The following is a 25,878-nucleotide window of genomic DNA, read 5'->3' as shown; positions in this document are numbered from 1 at the left end:
TTATACCTTTAAATACACCTATATCTTTATTTGGCTTATAAACTCTTAATGACGTGCGTTTGAACTCAACTCTGAAAAATATGGACGTCTGAATGCTTTATTAACTCTTCTCTCACCTTTCTTTTACCAGCTTTTGCTGAGGTTAGCACATTTACAATGTGTCCTGCAACCATAATCCTGACATTTATTCTAATTTTAGTCTAACACTTAAAAGGAATCAACACCGATAGCCAGTTCATTCACAAGAGGTTTTCTACTCCCTGGTTAAATAAAATTTTTCTTTTATTTTCAAGAAGAGCTCATGGGAATTATATTTTTAATTGCATTTATTCCCAAATGAGAAGAAGTTAGAATATTTATTGGATCAATTTTTTTTTTTCCACCTGAGGACTCATTGGGCATTTTTCCATTGTTTTCTGGCATAGAATATTGCTATGAAGTCTGAGGTAAGCCTCGTTTCTTTACCTTAAAGGCAGCTTGATCTTTTTGTCAAAGTGCCTACTTTCCTTGTTTTCTAATTCCTATAACTTTACTAGGATATGTCATGGTTTCGATCCCTCTGTGTCAGTCTTTTTGGGAAATTATGTCCTTTCATGTCTACTGATTCAAGCTTTTTTTTCTGCAAAGGTTTCTTGAATTATATCTATATAAATATTTTTATGATCCGTTTCAACTCTATTTTGAGATACTCACTGTGCATATATTAGATGTCCTTATATGACTTTTATGTCTGTAATTTTTTTCTACATAATTTTTAACTTTAAAAAAATTTCCTTTTCATTTTACTTGCTTTTTCCTGACCTGTACTTCATGATTTTCACAGGGTCTAGTTTCCTTTTTGGTCTATTATTGAGGTACCAATTTTTTGTTAACATAACTGACAAGGTTTTATTTTTCTCTCTGAAAGTTAATGTTGTATCTTCTGTCACAGCTTTCCTGAGCCTTTCTAGCCCTGCTTGAAACTACTGCCTCTTACCATCTGTGTGAACTTGTAGTTTTCCAGCGCCAGCAATTCTTTATCTTAGAGTTGGGATAATAATCATTCTACTTGATAGGGATATAGTGAGGATTAAATGAGTTAATTTATTTAAAGTGCTTAGAATACTGCCTTACTCATGGTAAGTACCTCATAAGTCTTGTTATTATATTTGTGGGTTTACTTTATAGAGGTTGCTCCTTCTTCTAAGTTTTTATTTTTTAAATTCATACAGATATCTGGTCCTGATTTTCATCTGCTTTGTGGCAATATTTTTCTAGTGTTTTTTGTTTTCTAATGTAACAGCTGGCTCTTTGGAAGCATACTTACTCACATGCAGTTAGGTAGATAAATCATCAAGTGGCCTAATCAAGGAAAAATGTGAGCAAAAGTTAAAATGGAATACTGGGAAATAGTCAGAAATATAAAAGAAACTGAAGGTTCATAAAAGTATATTCTGAAGAATTATATACAAACACATTTGAAAGAATCTATGGAATGGAGAATTATCTGTGAAAATATTTCTTATCTAAATGAAGGCAGGAAGAGAGGGAACACCCAAATAGAAGAATAATAGTGGAAGAGATTGATAAAATCAAGCCCCAAATGATTTCACAGTAAATAATGTTTAACCCTCAAGGAGCAGGTTACTCCATTACGCTTCTACTTTTTTTATTGGCTTAGAAGAAAGGCCTCATGTCTTGTTCAAAATAGGAAGAAATCAGTATCACTTCGGTATATAAACCTGAAAATAATACATTCTCACTCACAAACACATACATCAGTTACAGTACCAACTGCATTGACCACTGCCACAAAAAATCTTTAAAACTAGAGAATAATCTTTTTTTAATTGAGATTTAATTGACGTATAACCTTGTATTAGTTTCAGTTGTACACATAATGATTTGATATGTTGTATATATGTGTATTTGTTGTGAAATGATTATCACAATAAGTTAACATCTATCATGACACATAATTCCATATCACTTTTTCTAGTGATGAGAACTTTTAACATTTACTCTCTAGCAACTTTCAAATATGCAATACAGTATTAACTACAGTCTCCAGGACGTATCATATAACTGGCAGTTTTTACCTTTGGACTACTTTCACCCATCTCCTCTCCCACTCCTTGACCCCACCTCTGGCAACCACCAATCTGTTCTCCATACCCATTAATTCATTTTTCTTTTTATTCTACGTATAAGTGCGATCACATGGTATTTGTCTTTCTCTGTCTCACTTATCTCATTTGGCATAATGCCCTCAAGGTCCATCCATGTTGTTGCAAATAGAATTTCCTTTTTTATGGCTGAATAATATTCCATCGCATATATACAACATTCTCTTTATCCACTCATCCACCAGTGGACACTTAGGTTGTTTCCATGTCTTTGCTATTGTAACTAGTGCTGCAATGAACATGGGGGTGTGGACAGCTCTTTGAGATAGTGATCTCATTTCCTTTGGGTATATACTCAGACGTAGGATTGCTGGATCTTATGGTAGTTCTATTTTTAATTTTTTAAGGAAGCTCTATTCTCTTTTCCATGGTGGCTGCACTATGAAATCTTAAGCATAAAATTCATTATACTCTAAAGGAATAAAACAACACCAAAAAATGGGGTTTATGCCAGGAGTCCAACTATGTTTTACTATTAGAAGCTATGCTGATATAATTTGCCATATTAATCAGGTAAAAATCATATAATCATGCTAACAAGCATTTGATGGAACAATTTCTATCCTGCCTAAAACTGCATATTTAGATATTTATTATTTTTTCTCTCTTACCTACTTTGATGTATGTCATGGTCATTTCTTTTAAAAGTAATGCTCCTTCTAACACTGATTTAGATTGCCTCAGTAATAAACTGAATGTATGTCTTCTTATCACTTCAATAAAGCATTAACGTTTTCTACAGCACTGAGAGTGAGGTGAGCAGAAAGGAGAACTGGACTGACTGGAAGCTGGGGCTCCAGCTTCACCTCTGAAATGTGGGCAGACAGCTTCAATGGTCCGAGGCTTTGAATTTGGCTCCTACTCTGCAACAAAGGTGTACTGACCAATTCTGCTACGTATGACAGTTCATATAGAAAGGCATTGGTCAGGAGACTCTGGAACAGTGATAGAAAATGAAAATACAGATGTACATACTTATTTTCACTTCTAAAATTTCTAAACTATTTAAAAAATTTCCTTCTCCTTGGGAGTTATCTCTATAAATAAGAGAATACTCACTCAGAAAAGTCTCTTATTTTTGTTTTGGGGATGGTTTCACACTTTAAATTAAGCTCATATACACATGTTAAATTTTATACAAAATTTCATAATGCACTCATGTTAACTTTCTCACTAATTATGTAATAAAATTGCAGGAATAATTATCCAACTCATATTTTATTAATGCTTAGTTAAAGATATAGCTTAAGTAATTGTGGCGTATTGCAGTGCTAGTGAACCAGAAAGTTATAATAAACAATAAGCAATGACAGAAAATTACTAGGTGGTTTAGTTTTATGAGTCTTTTAGCAGAATTCATAAATGGATTACATCATTTTTGGGTGTTTTTTTGGCCTCATATTAACCTTTCTAAATGAATTTCTGCCATGGGTGTAGTATATTCATAAAGGTGGCTTTCATCAATGGCCTAAAACAGGTATCAACATGCCCTTTGGGTTTTTTCATAAATTCAATTTTTGGATCTGATGTCAATAGTGGTTTAGAAATAGAAAGATTGACAAAAAGTCATAAATTGAGTAACCACAGGGACTTCGGTTTAGGAGCCTCAAGAGGTGTTGTGACATATTGAATTATAACCTTAAGCAGAATTAAACAGTTTCTTCTTTTGTATTTTCCTGCCAGTGTGACAGGAAACACGTGACTCTGTAGTCCACACAGCAGCCCTGAGTGAAATGGTTGTCCTTGCTTCCAATATGGTTCTTCCCTGATCCTTTAAACCAACGTTGGGCCCACGCCCTGTGTGGTAACAAAAAAGTTTAAAACATTAAGCTGACTATGTAGACAATAGTGACAAAAGCTTATTGTTCCAGGTTTATCCAGGTCATTGCCTTATTTATTTTTACTACAAATTGCATAAACAAAGAATCTGAAAAATAAATGGATCAAGTAATGAGCAGAAAAGAAAATCAAATAGTTTAAAGAATTACAATTAGGCCTTACTAAATTCTTTTTCACAAAGAAAACCATTATTTTTAAAGTTGTCACTGACCTGGAATGTCAGGGGCTAGAACAGCTTCCTTTGGGCTGCAGTTCAACATAGAAACTTCAAGAAGGACCAAATCTTATCTGCCTAATTCCATTCCTGAAGTGGGAGTGTTGTCTCCTCCTGAAACCTTCCAGGAATGAGGGAGAAATGAATTCATAGAAGAGGTAGCTGACTCTGAGCTCTTTGGTGTGTGTTCTGCATTCTCCTCCAGTTGATGAGGCATGAGGAAGGCATGCAGAAGGAACAGGGAGGAGTCCCAGAATGGAAAATATTTAGAAAAATAAGGTACTTATGTGTCACTCTGCAACTCTATGCATGGATGATTTTCAGTATTAATTTTGATTTATATGAGGTATGACTTATGTACCTGCAAATAAAAGATGATGAGTGTTTTACAGTGTTAGTAGACATTGAACAAGCTACCTATGGCTGGCTCGAGATCCACAGTATCATCTCAGTAAGGACTTATTGGCAACTCTTTCACCTAATTAGCACAGCACGCCACAGTTTTATTCATGGCTGTGAGGTTCACTGTAAACTTTCTTCATTATCCTTTCATCCCCCTGGCTTTTTTTCCTCAAGGAGTAAATTATATTTACTGAAATTCCTAGGATTTGGAAGAAGATGATACACAGTCAATAAAGCCTTGCAGTCCTCAGGAGCCAGGATTGGTCTATATGTTGAAAGTAGAAGAGCAAATACAGATGGTGAAAAGAAAACAAGTTTCTCAGAGTTGACTGGACCTTTCTAGAAATTTTTGTGAAGAGATAGCTTGAGAGGCCACCAAGACCTGAACCTAGAAGGAAGACGGGTATTTCCCGGGTATCTCTAGAACTAGTCTGACCATCTAGAGATTCTCTTAAGAGTCACAAACTGAAGTACAGGGTTACTGCTGTGTTTTATTTGGTCCTTGTGTGGTGTTTTTTGTCTTTTTTTTTTTTAAATTCACACTTTTATGAAAATTATTGTAGACTTATGAGAAGTTGTAAAATATAATACAGAGATCCCATGATTGTTTTACAGGTTCTCCCCAATGGTGACGTTTTATAAAACTATAGAGTAGTATCACAACCAGGCAACTGGAGTTGATATAACCCACTGCTCTTATTCATATTCCTGCAGGTTAGCTTGTACTCGTGTGTGTATAGTGCTGTACCATTTGATCATGTGTAGATTAATGTATCCACCACCATAATCAGGATAATAAACAGTTCCATCACCGCAAGGATCCCTACACCCACCTCCCTCAAAACTCCCTCCCCCACAAACTCTTGGCAACCACTAAGCTGTTCAATCATTTCTAAAATTGTGTTGTTTTAAAAATGTTGTAGACACACCTCAGAGATATTGAGGGTTTGGTTCCAGACCTTTGAAATAAAGTGAGTATCGCAATAAAGTGAGTCACGTGCACTTTTTGGTTTCTCAGTGCATATAAAAGTTACGTTTACACCATGGTCTAGCATATTAAGTGTGCAATAGCATTATGTCTAAACAATGTACATACCTTAATTAAAAAATACTTTATTATTAGAAAATGCTAACCATTATCTGAGCCTTCAGTGCGTTGTAATCTTTTTGCTGGTGGAGGGTCTTGCCTTCATGTTAATGGCTGCTGACTGATCAGGGTGGTGGTTGCTGAAGGTTAGGGTGGCTGTGGCAATTTTAAAAAATAAGACAACAATGGCGTTTGCCACATTGATTAAGTCTTCTTTTCACGAGCAATTTCTCTGTAGCATGCGATGCTGTCTGATAGCACTTTACCCACAATAGAAGTTTTTGAAATTGAAGTCAGTCTTCTCAAACCCTGCCACTGCCTTACCAACTAAGCGTACGTCATATGCCAAATCCTTTGTTTGTCATTTCAGCATTCTTCACAGCATCTTCACCAGGAGGAGATTCCATCTCAAACCACTGTCTTTGCTCATCTATAAGAAACAAGTCCTCATCTGTTGAAGTTCTATGAGATGGCAGCAATTCAGTCACATCTTCAGGATCCACTTCTAATTCTAGTCTTCTTGCAATTTTCCACCACATCTGCAGTTACTTCTCTACTGAAGTCATGAATCCCTCAAAGTCATCCATGAGGGTTGGAATCAACTTCTTCCAAACTTCTGTTAATGTTGATATTTTGACCTCTTCCCATGAATCATGAATATTCAAAATGGCATCTAGAATGGTGAATTCTTTTCAGGAGGTTTTCAATTTACTGTGCCCAGATCCGTCAGAGGAATCAGTATCTACGGCAGCTATAGCCTTGTGAAATGAATTTCTTAAATAAGACTTGAAAGTCAAAATTACTCCTTGATACATGGACTGCAGAATGGATGTTGTACTGGTAGGCATGAAAACAACATTAATCTTGCACATCTCATCAGAGCTCTTGGGTGACTGGGTGCATTGTCAACGAGCAGCAATATTTTAAAAGGAATCTTTTTTGCTGAGCAGTAGATCTCAACATTAGGCATAAAATATTCAGTAAACCATGTTGTAAACAGATGTGCTGTCATCTAGGCTTTGTTGTTCTGTTTATAGACTCCAGGCAGAGTAGGTTCAACATCATTATTAAGGGCCCTGGGATTTTCGGAACCATAAGCATTGGCTTCAACTTAGAGTCACCAGCTGCATTAGCCCCTAACAAAAGAGTCAGCCTATCCTTTGAAGGTTTGAAGCCAGGCATTGACTTCTCTTTAGCTATGAAGGCCCTAAATGGCATCTTCTTCCAATATAAGGGTGTTTCAACTACACTGAAAATCTATTGTTTAGTGTAGCCCCCTTCATTAATGATCTTAGCTAGAGCTTCTGGATAACTTGCCGCAGCTTCTACATCAGCACTTATTCCTTCATCTTGTACTTTTATGTTATGGAGATGGCTTCTTTTCTTAAACCTTATGAACCAGCCTCTGCTATCTTCAAATTTTTCTTCAACTTCCTCACCTCTCTCAGCCTTCATAGAATTGAAGAGAGTTAGGGTCTTGCTCTGGGTTAGGCTTTGGCTTCAAGGAATGTTGTGGCTGGTTTGATCTTCTATCCAGACAACTAAAACTTTCTCCATATCAGCAATAAGGCTGTTTCACTTTCTGATCATTTCTGTATTCACTGGAGTGGCACTTTTTTTTTTTTTTTTTTTTGCTCAGGAAGATTCACCTTGAGCTAACATCTGCTGCTAATCTTCCTCTTTGTTTTTTTTTTTTTTTTTGTATGTTTGCCACTGCACAGCATGGCCACTGAAAGACAAGTGGTGTAGGTCCATGCCCAGGAAGCAAACCTGAGCCACCAAAGTGGGTCATGCCAAACTTAACCACCAGGCCACTGGGATGGCCCTGGAGTAGCACTTTTAATTTGCTCAAGAACTTTTCCTTTGTAGTCACAACTTGGTTGTTTGATACAAGACACCTATCTTGGCTTTCAGCATGCCTTCCTCACTAAGCTTAATCATTTCTAGCTTTTGATTTAAAGTGAGAGATGTGCAACTCTTTCTTTGACTTGAAGACTTATAGGCCACTGTAGGGTTATTAACTGACCTGGTTTCAATATTATTTTGTCTCAGAGAATAGGGAGGCTTGAGGAGAGGGAGAGAGACAGGGGAATAGCCAGTCAGTGGAGCAGTCAGAACATTTATTGATTTATTGGTTAAGTTTGTCTTATATGGGTGTGATTCATGGCGCCCCAAAACAATTACAGCAGTAACATCAAAGATCACTATCACTGACCACAGATCATGACAACAAGTGTAATAATAATGAAAAAGTTTGAAATATTGTGAGAATTACTGAAATGTGACAGAGACATGAAGTAATCAAATGCTATTGGAAAAAATGGTGCCAAGAGACTTGCTCGATGCAGGGTTGCCACAAACATTCAATTTGTAAAACAAATAAAAAAGCAATATCTGCAAAGCACAGTAAAGAAAAGCACAATAAAATGAGGTATGCCTGTATATAAATAGAACCATACAGTATGTTCCTTTTGGAGACTGGCTTTTATTCCTCCATTCATTAGACTTCCCTGGAGATTCAACCAACTTATTGCCCTGGCCACTAATTGTTAGAAAGGCTCCGCTGGATCCTTGATGTGGGCTTGCCTTGTGTTTTCCATGGTGCTTCCAACGGGTCCAGGAGAAGAATGAGCCTTCCTGGGCTGCCTTCTGATGCTAGAATGGGGGTCAGAAGTCCCCAGTCTGGGTGGCCTTCTTCTGTTGGGAGGGGGAAATTACACCCCTGACTGCTGCGTTGTTCCTCCAATCATGGGGTCCTAGACCAATTTGAGTTCTACTTGCCAGATTTCAGACATTTCTTTTGGTTTCCTTTTGCGTTATTTCTAGGTTTTATAGTTGCACTGTGTGGAGAGGAGCAGGGAGAAATGGGTCACATCATCTTGTCCAGAGCAGAAGTCCTCGTGGTGGTTCGCATTTTCCTGTTTATCTACTCACCTCCTGCCTCCCCTGCCTTGAATACACATTCTCCCTCTTGTTTTATGAGTTCATGTATTTACCTCATGTGTTGGTAGCTTTCGAAAGAAACTTTGGATCCATCCTGGTCACTCTCAGGCCTCTATTGGAACTTGAATTCGAGGTTTAGGATGTGTTTATCTGTAAATACAGAATATGCACCTAAAATTGACTTAAACAAGAGGGAAAATACAAAAAGAATGGAGGGTAGGGGGTTACAGATTGGGCTAATTCAGTGAGACTCCAGCTCAGAACCTCAGAAATTCTGATTTTTGTTCATGGTGGCAAGATGACTGTTGCAGCCTTAAGCATTGTATCATCTATGACAACTTCCAAAGTTAGGGAGCCACTGGTCCCTGGTTTGTATCCTTGAAGGGGTCCTTTCCTTGAAGCTTCCAACAGATTCTTTTATGTCTTATTGGAGACAGATGTGTCACATGCAAGCTTGCTGCCAGTGGAAATAGAATTACTATAAACATCTAGGAGTAATTAATATTCACTTACTTTGTGGTTTGAGAAGGATTCCATAAAGCACATGGGTATCTAATTTCTGAACAATATCACAGTTTCGTTGGGAAGGAAGTGAGTAGTAGTGGCTGTGGTTAGACCATACTAGACTAATTTAGTGTGTTACTTATTTTAATCATACAGCCTGATAGATCTTTGAAATATAAACTGATAGAGATAGGATAGGAATTGGGACTAAGCAGGATGGGATGTTGAGGTAAACTGATTCAGCTACAGTGTTGGTCCCTAAGCTGTAAACTTCCGTTTGTAAGAAAGGAGTTGGGTTTTAGGCCTGATGGTCAATGTTTCAAGTCAGGTTTTCAGTCACAGGTGATAACTGAGTTGCCAGGGTACTCAGCCTAGGAAAGTGGAATCAATGACCCAGCGGTCAAATAGGAAACCAGATGTCATCCAAGTGATGTTAGGTCACAGGTGGTTAGGAGAGGCTGCTGATAGATTGCGTTCATCTAACATGGACTGGTTTGAGAACCAGACGGGTCTGAGCCTATAGTCACAGGACATCAGTGACACTTGTGGGAAGGAAAAGGCTGGGGCTCCCATTCCAAAGTCTGGTCATCAAGGATTATTTACTATCATAAACTTAGGTAACTCAGCAAAGCAGTTTTCAATTCTAGAAGATTTATGTCATTCAGAAATATTTCAAGTCTTTATTTTAGTTTTCTTAGAACACACTGATTCAATTCAATGGCAGAGAATTATTGAAAACTAGGTTCATTTAGCAAAGGACTATTTGATATTTAGAAAATAATCCAGGATTTGGATTAGGGCACTGACACTGGGATAGAAAATAAAATTAATTGGTTGAGTTATTAAATATTTATTAATGCTTGCATTAATTAAAAAAATATTATGTGCCAGATTCTATTATAAGTACTGATGGTACAAGTCTCTATTCCTGAGAGAGCATACATTCGATTGAAAATTTACTAATTAGATGCTAGGCTCTAATCAAACCTGAGGACACAAAGAAGGATAAGATATGTTCTCTAACTTCAAGCAGCTTAGTCTAGAAGCCAAAATAAGACATACTTCTTACCTATCCTGCTTATAATGGAATTCCAAGGAACCAGCAGACACCCTGGCACATAAGTGGTGATCAAAATCCTTTTTTTCGTAAATGAATATGTAAACAATTAACTACAATATTGCATGATAATGCTATACTAAAGGTGTGAAGGGAGTATTAGCCTAGTGAGGATGCTTGAAAGGTTAATTATGCTCTTTGGAAATGCAGGGCGGGTAAGAGGAAGGAACGACATTTAAACTGAAACTTGAAGGATGAGCAGGAATTTGGTAAGTGGAAAGGTGGAGAAACGGAATGCACAAAGGTCTGGACTTACATTGGAGTCTTGGGAAATGGTGAGAAATATGCATGTAACAGGAACCTACGGTGGATAAGGAGTGGATGATGGTTGGGGTGACTTTGAAAATGTAGGATGGAGTAATTTTGTGAAGACTTGAATATACCCTCTTAAGAGGTTTGCACTTTACTTTGTAGGTAATGGGAAAACGTCAGTTGCATTTAAGTATATAAACTGCATGATCAAGTATAATTCACAGAAAGGACACTCTGGCAGCGTGGTGGAGAATGGAGACACCCATGAGCCAGGGATTAAGTCAATAGGCATTTGCAGTAATTGAAATGAGAAATGCAGAGAGCCAGGGTTAGGGTACTGACCTTGGAAATGACAAGGCATTTTATGGGCATCGAGAGATGTTTTAGAAGTAGAATTAATGAGACGATGATTGATTGGGTATTCATGGTGACAAAGGAGACGGGGAATCAATTTTTACTCGGTGGTTTTGGTTTGGGGAATTGAGTGGATAGTTATCGTGGTTGGCTAATCAAAGGAAAGTGTTCTTGGGGAGAGGATTGAAGTAAGCTCTCTCAGTGGAAATACTGTGGCACAGGCAGAACAACTCTGACATATAAGACAAACGTTAATAGGGCATTAATCACTTGGGGTAAATTTTTTAAAATATATTTTTAGTGAAGTGTAACATTCACAGGTCATAAGGGCTCAGAGCAATGAATTCTTGCAAAAAGACACACCTATATAAACCATCACCCAGGTTAAGGAATCGAACACGATTAACACCTGCAAATGTTATGACAGTTTGGTCATCAACGTATTTCAGTCTTGAAATGAAGAGGTATAATCTTTACCCAAGAAAGAGAACTTTGGGTCTGTTTGTTATCTTATGACATGAAACAGCTAGATTTTTTCCCTCAATATTTGAGAGCTATGTTTGATCTGATTTGACTTAAAATGTAGACTCTATGATACACAACCTGGGAGGCAACTCGAAGAGGGAGTTAACATCCAGAGTAGCTGAATCTGAGATATTAGAGGCCCACGTGACTACGAGTAGGAAAGAATACCATATGTATCAAGTTGCTGAGGACAGAGAGAACAAATAGGATTTTCAGATAAATTAAATAGTGCTTTTCAAATAAATTGAAAGTCATTAGCACAGAAGCTCTGTATTATAGGCATCGATTTTCTGCTTCTCACTTGGGCAATAACTATAGCTAATATTTATTGACCTCTTACTATATGCTGGGGACAGTTCTATGTTCTTTATAGGTATTAAATAATTTAAACCTTGCTATTATTATCACCAGATGAGGTGCCTGAAGCAGAAAGCTGCTGTGTAATTTGCCTGAAGTCACAGCTAGGAAGTTGTGGAGCTGGGTTTTGAACACGGGCACCTGGATACAGAACCATTGCTGAGTGTTTTCTATGCTGATGCTAAACTCTCTGGAGTAAGCCATAGGGTGAGAAGCTGCAGCAACTTGTTTAATAAATAATCGGTGATGGATAATAATGCTCCCAAGCAATTGCTAATTCTTATAGCCTAAGTGGCAAGGGTTCTGAAGGAATAATTTAATCAAGAGGCAGTATAATGGTATGTAAACATATGAAGAATATTTAACCTCTATTCATTTTATATTCATTTATCCATCACTTAGTACAAGTCAGATAATGTGCTTGCTCAGAATTCTGCCTTTTAGAAGCCTTGGCAGAGCAAGCATATCAGCAAATGATTATAATGTGATAAAGGATCTTACAACAGGGTTGATGGCAGCTTGGAATAGGAAGTGTAGCTTCCTGTCTGGAAGTTGAGCAGCTCCCTACGGAGAAAATGTTTGAATTACCTCTTAAGGGATAAGCAGACATTTGCCAGATAAGGTAGGGGAAGATGTTCTTAGAGTACATCAAAGGCACAGGGGTGAAAAAACCTGGCTGGAGGGGCAAAATAAAAGGCTGGGAAGGCAGGCAAGAGTCAGATGAAATATGGTTTGTAAATCAAGCTAAAACTTGGTTTTCACCTTGTTCAGTCGATTTCAAACTTTTCTAACCCTGACGGTAAGAAATTCTAAACAAACTGTAATTAAACAATTGTTTAACTGTAGTTAAAACAAGTTTTCTGGACCAGGTCTTCTCCATTAATAAAGTATTGTCTTTCATTTTTCTTCTTCCTTTGTTCCCCTTCCCTTTTCTTTTTCTATCTTCTAGGCTTTTCTATACTTCATTGAAAAGAATTTTGACCAAGATTCACTAAATTGTCTTATTGGCCCAGCAGGACATCACTGCCTGTAGTGAAAAAAAGAATATTTGAAATGACTATCATACCTATGATTTAGAAAAATCACTCTTGGCTTCTGAGTAAGGATTAGAGCAAGATGACCCTAGTGGACAGACTTGAGGTCAAGAGCCAGTGAGGAATTATGCAAAAAATCTAGGCAGGAAATGGTGAGTATTTAGACTGAGAAATTAGACTAGAGAGAAGAATTGCCATTATAATTATAACAAGAGAAACAGTCTCAGACTCAGAGATAGTATAGATATGGGGTTTGAGAGACAGGAAGGAATCCAGAATGAGACATGGGAGATTATAATCTGTATACTAAAGTAATAAAGTTTGTGAAGACTCAATACATTCCTTTTTAGCTTCAGAGTACTCCTTCCTGAAAAATATCCAAACGACCCATCCTTTAAACCTCAGATTTTCTTCTATCTAGGATGCTGATTAAATGATCCCATTCAAAGGAATTTTCTTTACTGCTTTTATGACCTAATGAAAGCCTTTTAATTTTTCCTCAAGTACTTCAAGGTATTTCCTATCTAGTCAGTTATGTAAAAAATCCCATTGAGGAATAATTTGAAAAGAATAAAATCTTTGACCTCTATAAAATTTTACATGGAAAGAAATGAGAAAATAAGTCTCTGGCCTTAATGTACTCTAAAGTTGAAAAACTGTTTAGATGATTTAGGGAAGAAGTAGGTTTGCTCTTTAATGAGGATAGATTAAAGGATATATCACTGTTTGGGAGCAGTCACTGTTGTGGTAGTATGATGGGTTAGTCTCCATAAAATCAGATTGTATGGCACTGCTGGTCCTCACTTACTAGATTGGTGACTGCTCCAGCCAACAGGGCAGCCCCTTTGCAGGAGAGGAACAAATAGTAGAGTCCTTTCCTTCAGTGCTGTTTCATTCCCTTATCCCTTACAGCATCCCATCATCTTTAATTGTCTTTTAAGAAAAATTTCAGAGAAAACTCAAATAACATCAAATTCACATTTTTACCTATTTTAAAGTGTTCAATTCAGTGGTTTTTAGTATATTCAATGTTGTGCAACCATCACCACTAATTCCAGAATGTTTTCATCACCCCAAAAGGAAGCCCCATACCCCTGAAGCAGTCATGCCACATTCCCTGCCCCCTCCAGCCCTGACAACCAGTAATCTATTTTCTGTCTCTCTGAATTTGCCTATTTAGGACACTTCATATACATTGAATCATACAATATGTGGCCTTTTGTATTGGCTTCTTTCACTTAACAGAGTGTTTTCAAGATTTTCCCATGTTGTAGAATCTATCAATACTTCATTCCTTTTTATGGCTGAATAATCCATTGTATGGATATACCACATTTTGTTTATACTTTTATCCACTGATGGGTACTTGGGTTGTTTCTATTTTTTAACTATTATGAATAATGCTGCTTTGGACATTTCTGTGTAAGCATTTGTGTGGACATGTGTTTTTAATTCTCTTGGGTTTACACCCAGGGGTGGAACTGCTAGGATCAAATGGAAATTCTACGTTAAACTCTTTCAGGAAACTCCAAACTCTTTTCCACAGTGGCTGGCTCTTTTTCCATTCTTATCAGCTATGTATGAAGGTTTCCAATTCTCCATATCTTTGTCAACACCTACCTATAAATTTTTGAAAAATCGAAAATATTGCTTTTAGTAATTTATAATTTTCAATCCCATATTCACATTATAGTCTCTTATACTGTGATCTCACTTTTCTTCATTCATCAGAGTGAGCGAAAGAAAGAACAAGATGGAAGTTACAGTCTCTTTGAATCTAATCTTGGAAGTAACATCTCAAATCACTTTTGTTGCATTCCGTTCATAAGAAGTGAGTCACTTGGTTCAGCCCATCCTCAAGGGGAGGAGATTTTATAAGGGCATGAATACAAGGAGGTAGGGATCCTTTTGGGCCATCTCAGAGGCTGCCTATCTCAATTTTTTTAGGGAAGGGACCAAGGCTTTGAGGACAAACATATTCTCTCATATTTTTACAAATGTAAGTACTTCAACATAAAAATTTTGAGTGCTTATTTAAATATCACTAAAATATTTATTAAAGAACAAGAAATATTTTCAAGCCTTTTGATCAGTTGGCAATGCAGGAAAAATTGGCAGAGACAGAAAAATAAATTTGGAGTGAATCAGGAGACCTGAGTGCTACCTCAAGGCCTAACGTTAACAGAAATTCATGATCTGCCTTGCAAAGGCTGTAAACTTTGTGCTTCAGTTTCATTATCTATAATATCAAAGAGTACTTTCCATCAGGGGCTTTCAAGGTTTTTTGACTGCAACCCACCTGCAAAATTCATTTTACATGGGGACCAGCCTGGTACACACATATACAGAACCAGGTCACAGATAATTGAAACAAAAGTTTCTAGAAATAATATTTACTCTCACTAAATATAAAGCTCTCTGGTATTTTTCTTCTATTCTATTCTATTTTATTGAAATACTTTATTATATTTAATAAAAAATTATGAGTTGACCCAGCTAAATTTTTTATTACCTTCTAATGAGTTCCAATCCTCAGTTTGAAAGCATTATGATTTCTACAGCTACTTCCAAAACTGCAAGACTAATCTAAGGTTATTTGTTATATCTGTGAAGAGGGTGAAAAGGATAGAAAGAGATGTGTATGCTTCTCCTACTCTTTAAGCACCAAGTTGCCATGTTAAGAGTTTATTGGCAAGGCTATCTGTCGCTCTGCTATCACCAACATATGCGTACATCATTTTGGTAAGGAGGTCATGAGTAGCTATTTCAGAAAGCTAATGACTGTATGGGACAAATAGCCCCTGGCTTTACCTCAGGCTATCAACTCTCCCCAAAATTCTTAATCCCCCCCAACGACCTTCCTTCTCTAGCTTACTGGGTTCAAGGAGTTATTGATTCCATCACATATGTGTTATGCTTTGTTCTCTGTTGCATTATCATTTATTCACTCATCCCTGTGGATGTATTATAGTTGGTGTGGTGTTCAATGCTAAGTTCAGGAGGAATTTCCACTAAAAAAGGAATTTTACCTAGATAAGGAAATTTTATCTTTCCTACTATTGAGCATCTATTATGTGCCTGGCAATGCGCAAGGCAAACATACATTGCTTCAAAAAATTGTCACCAAAGTATACCTCGTGAGAGAGCAGCATGAAATTTGTGGCAGCTGGCTGAAAGTCAAATTTCTTTGAAGTTTTCTGTTTTAGCTTAGAAGTTCATGCGGATTTTGAACTCTATGATATGTGCTTGTTTTAATATCTAATCAATGTTTTACATTATTTATGAGGCAAATTACTTTAACTTTCCTCACTCCTCATTCTTGGAATACGATTTATGTTCCAGGAGGCTGCACCATGATTTTCCCTGGCTCAGACCAAAGTACTTGGAGGAATTTCAAGAAGCACAAGACATTTTTTTTTCATATAATCCTCATAATCACCCTATGAAATAGGTTTTATTGTCCTGATTTAACAGATGAGGCATCAGAAGATTCAGGCATTTATGTAATTGGTAAATAATAGCATTAGAACTTAAAACCAGGTTGTCTCCATAGCCCTTGTTTGTCTTACCATGTCATAATACCTTTAAGGCTTTATGAAATGAGAGAGTGCAGATAATTCTGAGGTATTCACCACAGGTATTTCAAGAGTTCTGTACATTTCCACTGTAAGTACTTTGTATCCTGGAGGAGATGTGGTAAGTGGAAATTAAAACACATGTTCCTTCAAGAGGAATTAGTGCATCTGAAGTTCTGTTTTCTAAAGTAAGATTCAGGAGAAGTCTGGAAGACCATTATATTGATGACACATCTAGGTTCAGAGGATATTAATCATGTTTAGGAACTGGATAGAATGACTGGCTTGTTGGAAACAAGGGTGGGGTTCTGATGTTACAGCCAGGGATTCTGGATTTCTACTTTGCCAATTTTGTCTACTCAAGCTGAATTTTCCCTCATAATCTAATTGTTTGTGGAACCAGAATGCATAAGAATGCTTATAAAATAAGAGAGAGAGAAAGAGATCACATCAAAAGAAACTGTGACTTGATTTACCCTTTCAGCTGCATGCTGCCTTCTCAATGGTTATAGGGAAGTATAAGTCCACCCACTACCTGAAGAAACAAAGCTGGAAATTAAAGTGAGAAAAATAATTACTGGTCCTAGTTTCCTTATAACCAAATAATTATTTCCATCTTTGTCCTAACACTCTCATAAAGAACCAAGATATTTTATTTTCATATAAAGTTTCCCTTTCATACCCCTTTCTAAACACCTCCTCCAAAGGAGGAGGATGCAAGTATCTCATCTTGTGTCTTCCTCCTCCACTGTCTTCAGTGTGCGACTTGTGTCGTCATGGTTGCAAGATGACTGCTGCAATGCCAGGCATCAGTTGAAACAGACTCGACTGCTGGTTTTTTTCATCATTTTGCTGCCTAGATTTTGGACGTGATGCCTGGCAAAGTAGCAGCTGTATGCTATCTTGAAGATAAAAGCCTTGCAGAGGACAGCAGAGCAGGAAGAAACAAGGAGCCTTGTCCTTGATGATGGCTTGGAGCCTCTGTGCCAGTCCTTACTGCTAACCCAAGGTTTCTTGTTGTATATGATGAGCCACTGTTAGTTATATTTTCTGTCATGTACAGATGAATACAAACTCTAACTGATATAAACTTAGTTTTCTAAATGTCTTCCAAATGACACGTTATCAAGACTTAGAAAATCTTGTATTCTTTCTCATTTATGTCTGTTTTGAGTAGGTGTTGTAATAACAGAGGTGAATGCTGCTATTACCATGGTAGAAATATATTAAGCACAACTCTATCAATACCTCAATTATTGAGTTAAAAACCACATTTTTGTGCCCTTCACTAGTCACATTCCTCTCCCTTCTGTCTAGAGATGCTATGGACTGAATATTTGTCTTCTTCAAATTCATACATTGAAGACTAATCCCCAGTGTGATGATATTTGGAGGTGGGGACGTTGGGAAGTAATTAGGTCATGAGGGTGGAACCCTGTGAATGCAATTAGTGCCCTTAGAAGAAGGGACAGGATAGAGATGATCTCTCCTGGTCATGTGAAGGTACAGGGAGAAGGTGGTTGTCTACAAGCCAGGAAGCAGGCTTTCACCAGGAGTGATGTCTGCTGGCATCTTGGTCTAGGATTTCTCAGCTTCTAGAACTGCGAGAAGTAAATATTTGTTGTGCAAGCCACTAGTCTATGGTGTTTTTGTTATAGAAGCCTAAACTAAGACAAGAGATAACCATTATCCTGATTTGGGATAACCATTCCCATGTTTTAGATTCCATGTACATATCTTTAAAACATATATAGTTCAGTTTTGTTCTTTTGGTTTGAATTCATAAATTAGAATACTTATTTTTCTGTGACTTCCTTTTTTTTTCTCAACATTGTTTGTGACATTGATATATGTGAACAAATATAGCATTCCACATAAATATAGCATGCAGCTGGAGCTTATTTTTCAATACTGTATAGTATTCCATGAAGCACGTAGCTTTCAATTATCTCTATTTCTATACCGCATTTCCTGTAGCATGTAGCAGTAGTTTATTTGCTCACATTTCTATACAGTATTTCACATAATGTGAAAGAGTACTGTAGTTCACTTGTTTTCCTTGCTCCAGATATTCCATATGTGGGCTTTCAACAATGTTTTCTACTTTCAAGGGACATTTTGTCTGTTGGCAGTTTAGAACTGTTATGAGTGATGTTCCTAAGAACACTGTTGTATGTATTTCCTGGGGCTCAGTGTATAAGGGTTTCTCCAGGACATATACCTGGAAATGGAATTAGGTCACAGGAATACATATTCCTTTTACTAGAAAATGCCAAAGTGTTTTCCCAAGTGGCTATTGGTTTACTCTTCCACCCATTTTATATGAGAATTCACATCATCTCACATTATTTTCTTTTATTCTTCCATACTTAATTTTTTTTTTACAGTGAGTATGTATTGTATTTACTGTCAGAAAAGGGTTTTATCTTATTAATTTAAAAAACATCTATTCTTACAGAGGGAATAAACATCATTATACTGTCATTTAAGTATATAGATAGAATGAGTTTTTAATCCTTTGAAACTGATGTGATTGATCTTATTGATGGTTGACTGTGACTTTAAAATATATTTATAGCTGTTAGCAAAACAAATGGAAAACAAGTGATTTCCCCATTCCCAAGTTAAATGATCACTTTGTGTACCTGATATGATTCTCTCATGAAGTACAGAGCATTTACCAGGAAGTCTCAGACAAATAACTAAGACAAGGAGAAAGATGTGAATTCCACTATCTGATTTGGGAATAGTAAAGAAATTTACTTTCCATTTTTTTTCTGTAATAAAACTGCTATGTGGCAACTGTGGAGAATTCTTGAATTATAAGATAAATGGCTGTGATTTTTACAGAGTGTTGGTATTTAAACAGAAGCATGAACTATCACAAGGCTGGAGAAAATAAAGGTCTTGTTCTCTCCTGAGAGCACTATCTCATTTTGGGAAATGATCTCTTTCTGGAATGCATACTGCTTTCCTGGTGCTCTGGAGTGCACCATGAGACCAGGGAGGTCCCGGCAACCTGTACAGCAGCAAAACCAATTTACATCAAACAGGCACGAGACAATTAGAAGGAACAATATTTTTCCTGGGAAAATATCTCCTTACCTTGTGATCTAATCCATATAACAAATACATTAATTTAGATGTGCTCACTTATAGTATGAAATAGAACTTTCCTTTAAATGTTCTCTAACTGCATTTAAAATGTGTAAAACTTGTTTTGAACACATCTATCATGTAGACCCGTCAACTACATTTTAAAAATTATATATCCTAATAGGTAAGTTTTTATAGCAAACTCTCAATAGATATGTACATATATGTATATACTCATACATTATTTATCCATGCTATTAAACTAATATAATTAAATAATGTAAAACATACATTAAAGAGAAATTTCAAAAGATGCAAAAAAGCTGAACTGAACATTAAGCTTAAAAATATTTTCTTAAAACTATAAAATACTATTGTACCCACAAATTTACTAAAACTAGAGCAATGTAACTGAACATGCATTTTCTTTTTTTAAAATCTCCACTTAGCACTCCAGGATACAGCAAGTTAAGCTCTGGTTCTAGGTGAAGTTTACTTTGATACTAGATTTTAAGGCTATAACAACTGAAAAACTTGTTTTGCAAACGTGGATCTAAATTACCATATTTTACCAATTAGCATATTTTCAATCTCTTTTTGAATTTTCCAAAGCATTTGTTGGAAATACAGTAATAAATGTCCATTTTTCCTAATATTAAATCCAGTAGGTGCTACTTTGTAATATTTTTAACTAGTAGATTAGTACTCTTTTGAGATTCTTTATTTGGAACCGCATAAGACAGATCAGAAAGGCCCATTTTCAAGTTTTTCAGTTGTGCAAATGTGAAAGTTTTTCTGAGTGGCTTATTTGTATCATTTTCAATGACAGAAATCTTATAAAAATGGAAATATTTTTAAACATCAATTTCCAAAATGCTCTTTCCCATAGCACGAATTTCTGAAAAACAGGTATTTTGTGACATTGTTAAAATATCATCTTTAGTTTAAAAGTACAGGAGAAGTATGTTTATTTTTTTTCCATATACATTTTCAGGGTAATAATGCTGATGACTGCTTTTCAACAGATTAAAGGTCAGCAAAGTTGACACTCGTGTCTTTTGTAAAACAAAAATATACAACTCGTCCTTTAATTGGTAATCTTTTAAGTACTTTGTTGTGAGAGAGAGCCAGTGAGTCTCTAGATGCTTCAAAAGATTTATGTATGTTCACTCCCCATGCCATTCAATATTGTAAATTTTCCTGGGTGTTTTAAAAAGTCCCCTTTGGTGACGTGAAGCTGGGGCTACAACCTAAAGCAGGGGCCCCTCTGTTGCCCAGCTCTAAGGTATATATCATTCGTACTATATTATATGTGATTGAAGTTGTGCAATAGGAGCACTGATTGACATCTTGAGCAGCTTATTCACTTTATTTCCTTCAGGTTTCAATTCTTTGCTGTAACAGCTTGCTCTGAATGGTGTAGTGAATGAGTTTCACAACCAGGCCTATCTCTGAGTTCTTGATGCAGACGCCCTTCTCGAATCCAATCACGGGCAACTATCTTTGGTGACTCACACCAAAGAGTAGTTCTTTGTATATTTCATTACTGAAACAGGACGTAGCAAATACCATTAGCTGAGACAGACCATAATGCATAGTTTCATCCAAAAGAACAAATCTTCCACAATGGGTGATTTGTGACTTGTTCCTCTAGTCTTTGGCAATATCTTCTACCTCCCAGCAGTATTTGCTGAAAAAGAAATAGTTTTAGGTTGTGTCTCTGTTTTCAGTGCATCATTGCAGTCCAGTTTACTGTGGTAGGAAGGAGAATTTCCTCATTGGTACGTGGCACTTGGTTTTCACAATGTAGCGAAAGAACCTCAGGAGACTTTTAAACACTTACCATAAGGTTTAATAGAAAAATTTGATAAAATACTGTACTGCATATGACATGACTTAAACACTTCTTAAAATTGTCATGTTCCATTTTTATATCTTGGATGTTCATTTTTTATAAGTTGCTAATGTGATGGCTTTAAACTACCATTAACATCTTAAGGTATGGAATGCACTGAGATTAATTTATTATCAAATATGTGTATACACGCACATCTTCTAAATACTCTTCTTGATTATTTTGAATTATCAGGCCGTTATTGCCTATAAAGTGTAATGTGGTTAATGAAGATCTGGTATAAGGAGTGGGAGATGTCAGTTCTGCCACTTAATTATTTTCTTGAGCTTGGATGATTAATATTAGTTGTAATCTGTAGTTTCTTTGCAAGAATCTTTTAAAGCCACCTGTCCATTTTGTGACAGTTACCTTCCTTTAGTTTCATTAATTCATAATTATGAATCTACTTAAATGTGCCTAAGCAAACTGCAAGTAGTCATAATACAGTCAAAGAGAAGAAATGATGAAAATACTACTGTTAACCCTCTAGGTCTAAAAATTCTCTACCTTTTCTTTGTTTTGTCCTTAATGATTGTGTGTATCTAATACACAGTCTAGCATGTAATTCACTTGCAGTAGGAAAAGGAAAGTTACTCATTTACCTGGTCTGTAAATTATTTTCACAGTCTTGAAGGTGTAATATTATTCTCCTAGTAAGTTTTTTTAACTTGGGATTTTTTTCTAAAGAATTTAAAGACAAAGCACTTCTAATCTTAGAATTTTATGGTTGATTATTATTTATGGTTGTACATCTATTTCTCTATTTTTAAGGTATTTGTCCTGATTATATAGTTAATGCCTGTTCATTATAGAAAAATTTGAAGACTAAAGAAAAGTATGAAGAAAGAAACTTAAAAGGTCCATAATCTTACCACACGGAGAGAATTTCTGATGATTTTTGTGAATAAATTTCTAGATCTAAAGCTATACAATACACATGTATCATTATATATTTATATATATTTATAATAACTATATAACATGTGAGAATTGTACTGTGCATATTTTTTATAACTGTATTTCCATTTCTTAAAACATTGTACACATCTAGTGATAAGATTTTCTGTAAGATATTCTTTTTCCCTATAAGTCTGTCCCACTTACATAATTTTTTTTTTCTTGCTGAGGAAGTTTCAGCCTGAGATAACATCTGCCACCCATCTTCCTCTTTTTGCTTGAGGAAGATTCCCTCTGAGCTAACATGTGTGCCAATCTTCCTCTATTTTCTATGTGGGTCGCCGCCACAGCATGGCCACTGATGAGGGGTGTAGGTCTGCACCTAGGAACTGAGCCTGGGTCACCAAAGTGGAGCATACTGAACTTAACCACTAGGCCACGAGGCCAGCCCCTCACTTACATAATTTTTAAGTGACTGTCTTCAGTCTTGCTATCTTGTGTGTGTGCAAGTCAAGTCACTAGACTCCACAAGAATCTAGCTTAATTTTGTGGCCAGGCCATAACTTACAGAAAGGTACACAGAAGGCATGTCATGATGAGTTAACTAAAGTTTCTTTTATTAAGAACACAAACAGCTTATTAAGCTTGGGGCTACCCATTCATGATTATGAAAAATCTTGGAACTCAGTAAAATATATATTTTTAATTTGGATAATTTGGGTGAAATTAGGTTGGTATTTTAAGGCAATCAAGCTGTGGCTTCTTCCTCACTCAACTCCCTCAGAGAGAAGTTTTGGAGTTATTTTCTAAAGTCATTGCACAGAAGAAGTCTTAGGATGACACGAGACAAAGCTCTAGATAGATGCCTAAGTAAATGACAAGAACTAGTAGGAATCTGAAGGAAAAGTGTTTACTGACGTGTAATAACAAGAAATGAACTAATTGTAATAGCCCTGAAGCAGTTATAGTGATTGATAAATTCATGTCAGCTGTCCGAAAGATTTGATTTTTAGATTGAGAAATTTACCTCCATTATACATGTAAAATATTTATTTCCAAATCCAACTCATTTCTAAAAGGATTAGAGCCGTGTGGTAAACTGAGGATCAGTCTTGCTATGGAAACCGAGTTACATGAGGGTAGAATTAGGAAACGGCAGTAAAAGGAAAATCCTCTATGACTGAGGAACTTGACCTTTTTTATAATCACTTGCCTTATTAAAGTGTTTTTCTACCTGCAAATTGGAAGGTCTAATATTTCCCAATTGCAAACATAAACAAGAACTAAAAATTTAATGACTTTAGAATATCTTGTAAATACAGAGTCCCTTTAGTTGCCAATGATGTGCTTTATGTTTTGAATATGTAATTCTTGATGGAGCGGCGTGAAACAACTCTATTCTCCTCTTTATTTAAGAATAGAATTAAAGAAGAATAACAGGCCTCATTTAGCTTTTTGGAGCATTTGAATAGACTAGGTTTGCATTACCTTATAGTGTGAATCAGCATGCCAAGAAACCCATAACAATTTGGGAAAACCCAATTCTTCTCAATTTTGGTGAAATTTCCCGCTATCGTAAACTGGTCACTCAAAACCCTCCGCCCTTGAATGGTTAGCTAACATTGAGGCAGTGATGGCAAAGTGTCATAAAACTGTTACTTTAAGTATTTGTTTCCAAGGTCAAATTCCTAACTCTCATAAAACATAAAAACAGTCAATGACCATTTACAGCAATAACTGCCTTTGCTTTACTGACATTGCCAGAAAGCTAGAAAAATGAAGATGTTTGAACCTGAGAAGGATGTGAAATTTGATGAGATGATGAAGGGAAAAATACTATTTTTTAAATCCTTCCCAGAGGGAAATTCTAAGTAAAACATAGCTCTTCTGCTTCCTCCTTTCATCCATTTCTTAAACTCAGAGTGAGGAATGATATCCCCATCTCCTACCCCACCAAAAGTTTGGGACCAGAGTGATGGTCCCTAATGAACTTCCCCAACCTGGAAAACCTCCCACTGACAGTGGCAGCTCTAACGCATTTCCTGAAATTCTCTTTTATAATAGCAGTAAGCCTGTCATAGCAAGAAGATGTATTCAATATTGAATTCAGAAGGGATGTTCTGACAAAGTCACCTCCTCTGCCTCTCTGTTAAATGCTTTACATGAGCAATTACCTCACAAAAGTGAGTCAAAACATTGCCCATGTTGGTGGGGTTCACGTGCTTGAAAATGCATACGTGATAAAGATACAGAACATTTCATTTACCAGATTCCTGACGGTGAGAGTCCGTATGTGACTGGAAGGAGTATTTTGATGAGCAGCTTGCACCAAGTGGATGATTAAATAATAACAGAAGGTTACTAAACTGTCTTCTTCAGGGGTAGTCACTGCTAACACTAGGTTTTCATGCAAGTTTGGGGCAATGCTTAATTGCTTGTGACAATCTTGGAAAGACTGAGCACTGGATCTGGAAAGAGCATAAAAATATACACCTGTAGATAGCAAAAGCAGGGATATCTTGGTGAAGAGTCATGTTGAGTGAAGAAATTGGGTTCTATTAGTTAAATGATGTAAAACCCACCTAGTTTTGCTCAACTTAACCTTAGGGAACTGTCTGCATTGCCCCCAACTATTTTTGGTGTTAAGTGATAATTTCTGGGGTTTCTGAAGAACTGCAAAGCCCTGTGTGTTGTTGGGCAAGGAGAAACGAAGCCGAAACAACATGTGGAGAAAAAGCCCATAGAATATAGGATGCAAGAAGTATCACAGAAATAATACTAGGGAGTCTGGGTGGGTGGGGGGAACGGGGAATGAACTTGGAACATGCAACAGTAGGAGACCCTTCTGGTTTCTTTTTCCTGGACCTCTGCAGACCATTGTACTTCTTTTCTGTTCTCCAACTGCTGACATTTTGGAAACCAAAGCCAAAAGCAGTAGATTACATCAGCAGCTCCAGGCATAAGGCTGTTTCAAACCCAAATTGATTTTCTAAAATCTTTAATCAAGTAGGAATGGCATGTTATGAATATTTCTAGGGAGTCAATTTACCAGTGCTTTAAGATTAGCTCAGGCTAGGTATTTTGTGGAAGTTTGGTTTCATTTTGATCATTGATCAAAACAAAATAAAACAGCACTGTAGGTAATTTATAACCAAAATGAAGCATAGAGCAGAGCAGACTTTCATTATAAGTTCTTTTATTAAAATTCCTAACGTTTGGTCCAGATTTGTAATCCGATCCTACATGAGGAGTTTGCCATTACATTGAAGAAAAAGTAAAAGGTTTGAAAGGCAAACAAATGAAAAAACAAGGAGGGAAAAGTAAGACGTCATGATTTTCCTTCCATAAAAAAGCTGTAGGATGATGGAACTGATTTTTGGATGAAAACTAAAAGAGGAGGTTCCTTGGATTGCTCCACGTGTCATCTTGAGTCTCAGCCTCCCCATTATGCAGAGGTGGTAATCCCCCTAGATCCACGGCTCTCTCCTACATCACCAGTGGTGACCTCTCTTTGGGCATTTTCTAGCAGTTAATGACCAGCTAGTTTAAGGGCCCTGGGCTTTGCCTCAGGCTCTTCACCAGCATCTTGTTAACAGGCAGGAAATGTGTTTCCTTTCAGTTGC

At 36.6% G+C, this 25,878-nt stretch overlaps 1 long non-coding RNA gene across 1 annotated transcript; it reads left to right on the top strand.

Moving 5' to 3' along the window:
- The first annotated feature begins 202 nt into the window (after window positions 1-202).
- LOC123289745 (uncharacterized) lies at window positions 203-24,080 on the top strand. The gene is made up of 3 exons (XR_011506598.1): window positions 203-446; window positions 6,078-14,624; window positions 16,136-24,080. It is a non-coding gene; the product is annotated as an uncharacterized lncRNA (long non-coding RNA).
- The last annotated feature ends 1,798 nt before the right edge of the window (window positions 24,081-25,878 follow it).

Source organism: Equus asinus, chromosome 11 (assembly GCF_041296235.1).
Source record: "Equus asinus isolate D_3611 breed Donkey chromosome 11, EquAss-T2T_v2, whole genome shotgun sequence".
In the NCBI taxonomy this organism is placed as follows: domain Eukaryota; kingdom Metazoa; phylum Chordata; class Mammalia; order Perissodactyla; family Equidae; genus Equus; species Equus asinus.
The sequence above is the reverse complement of the archived record's forward strand: the minus strand, read 5'-3'. Positions and strand labels throughout refer to the sequence as shown.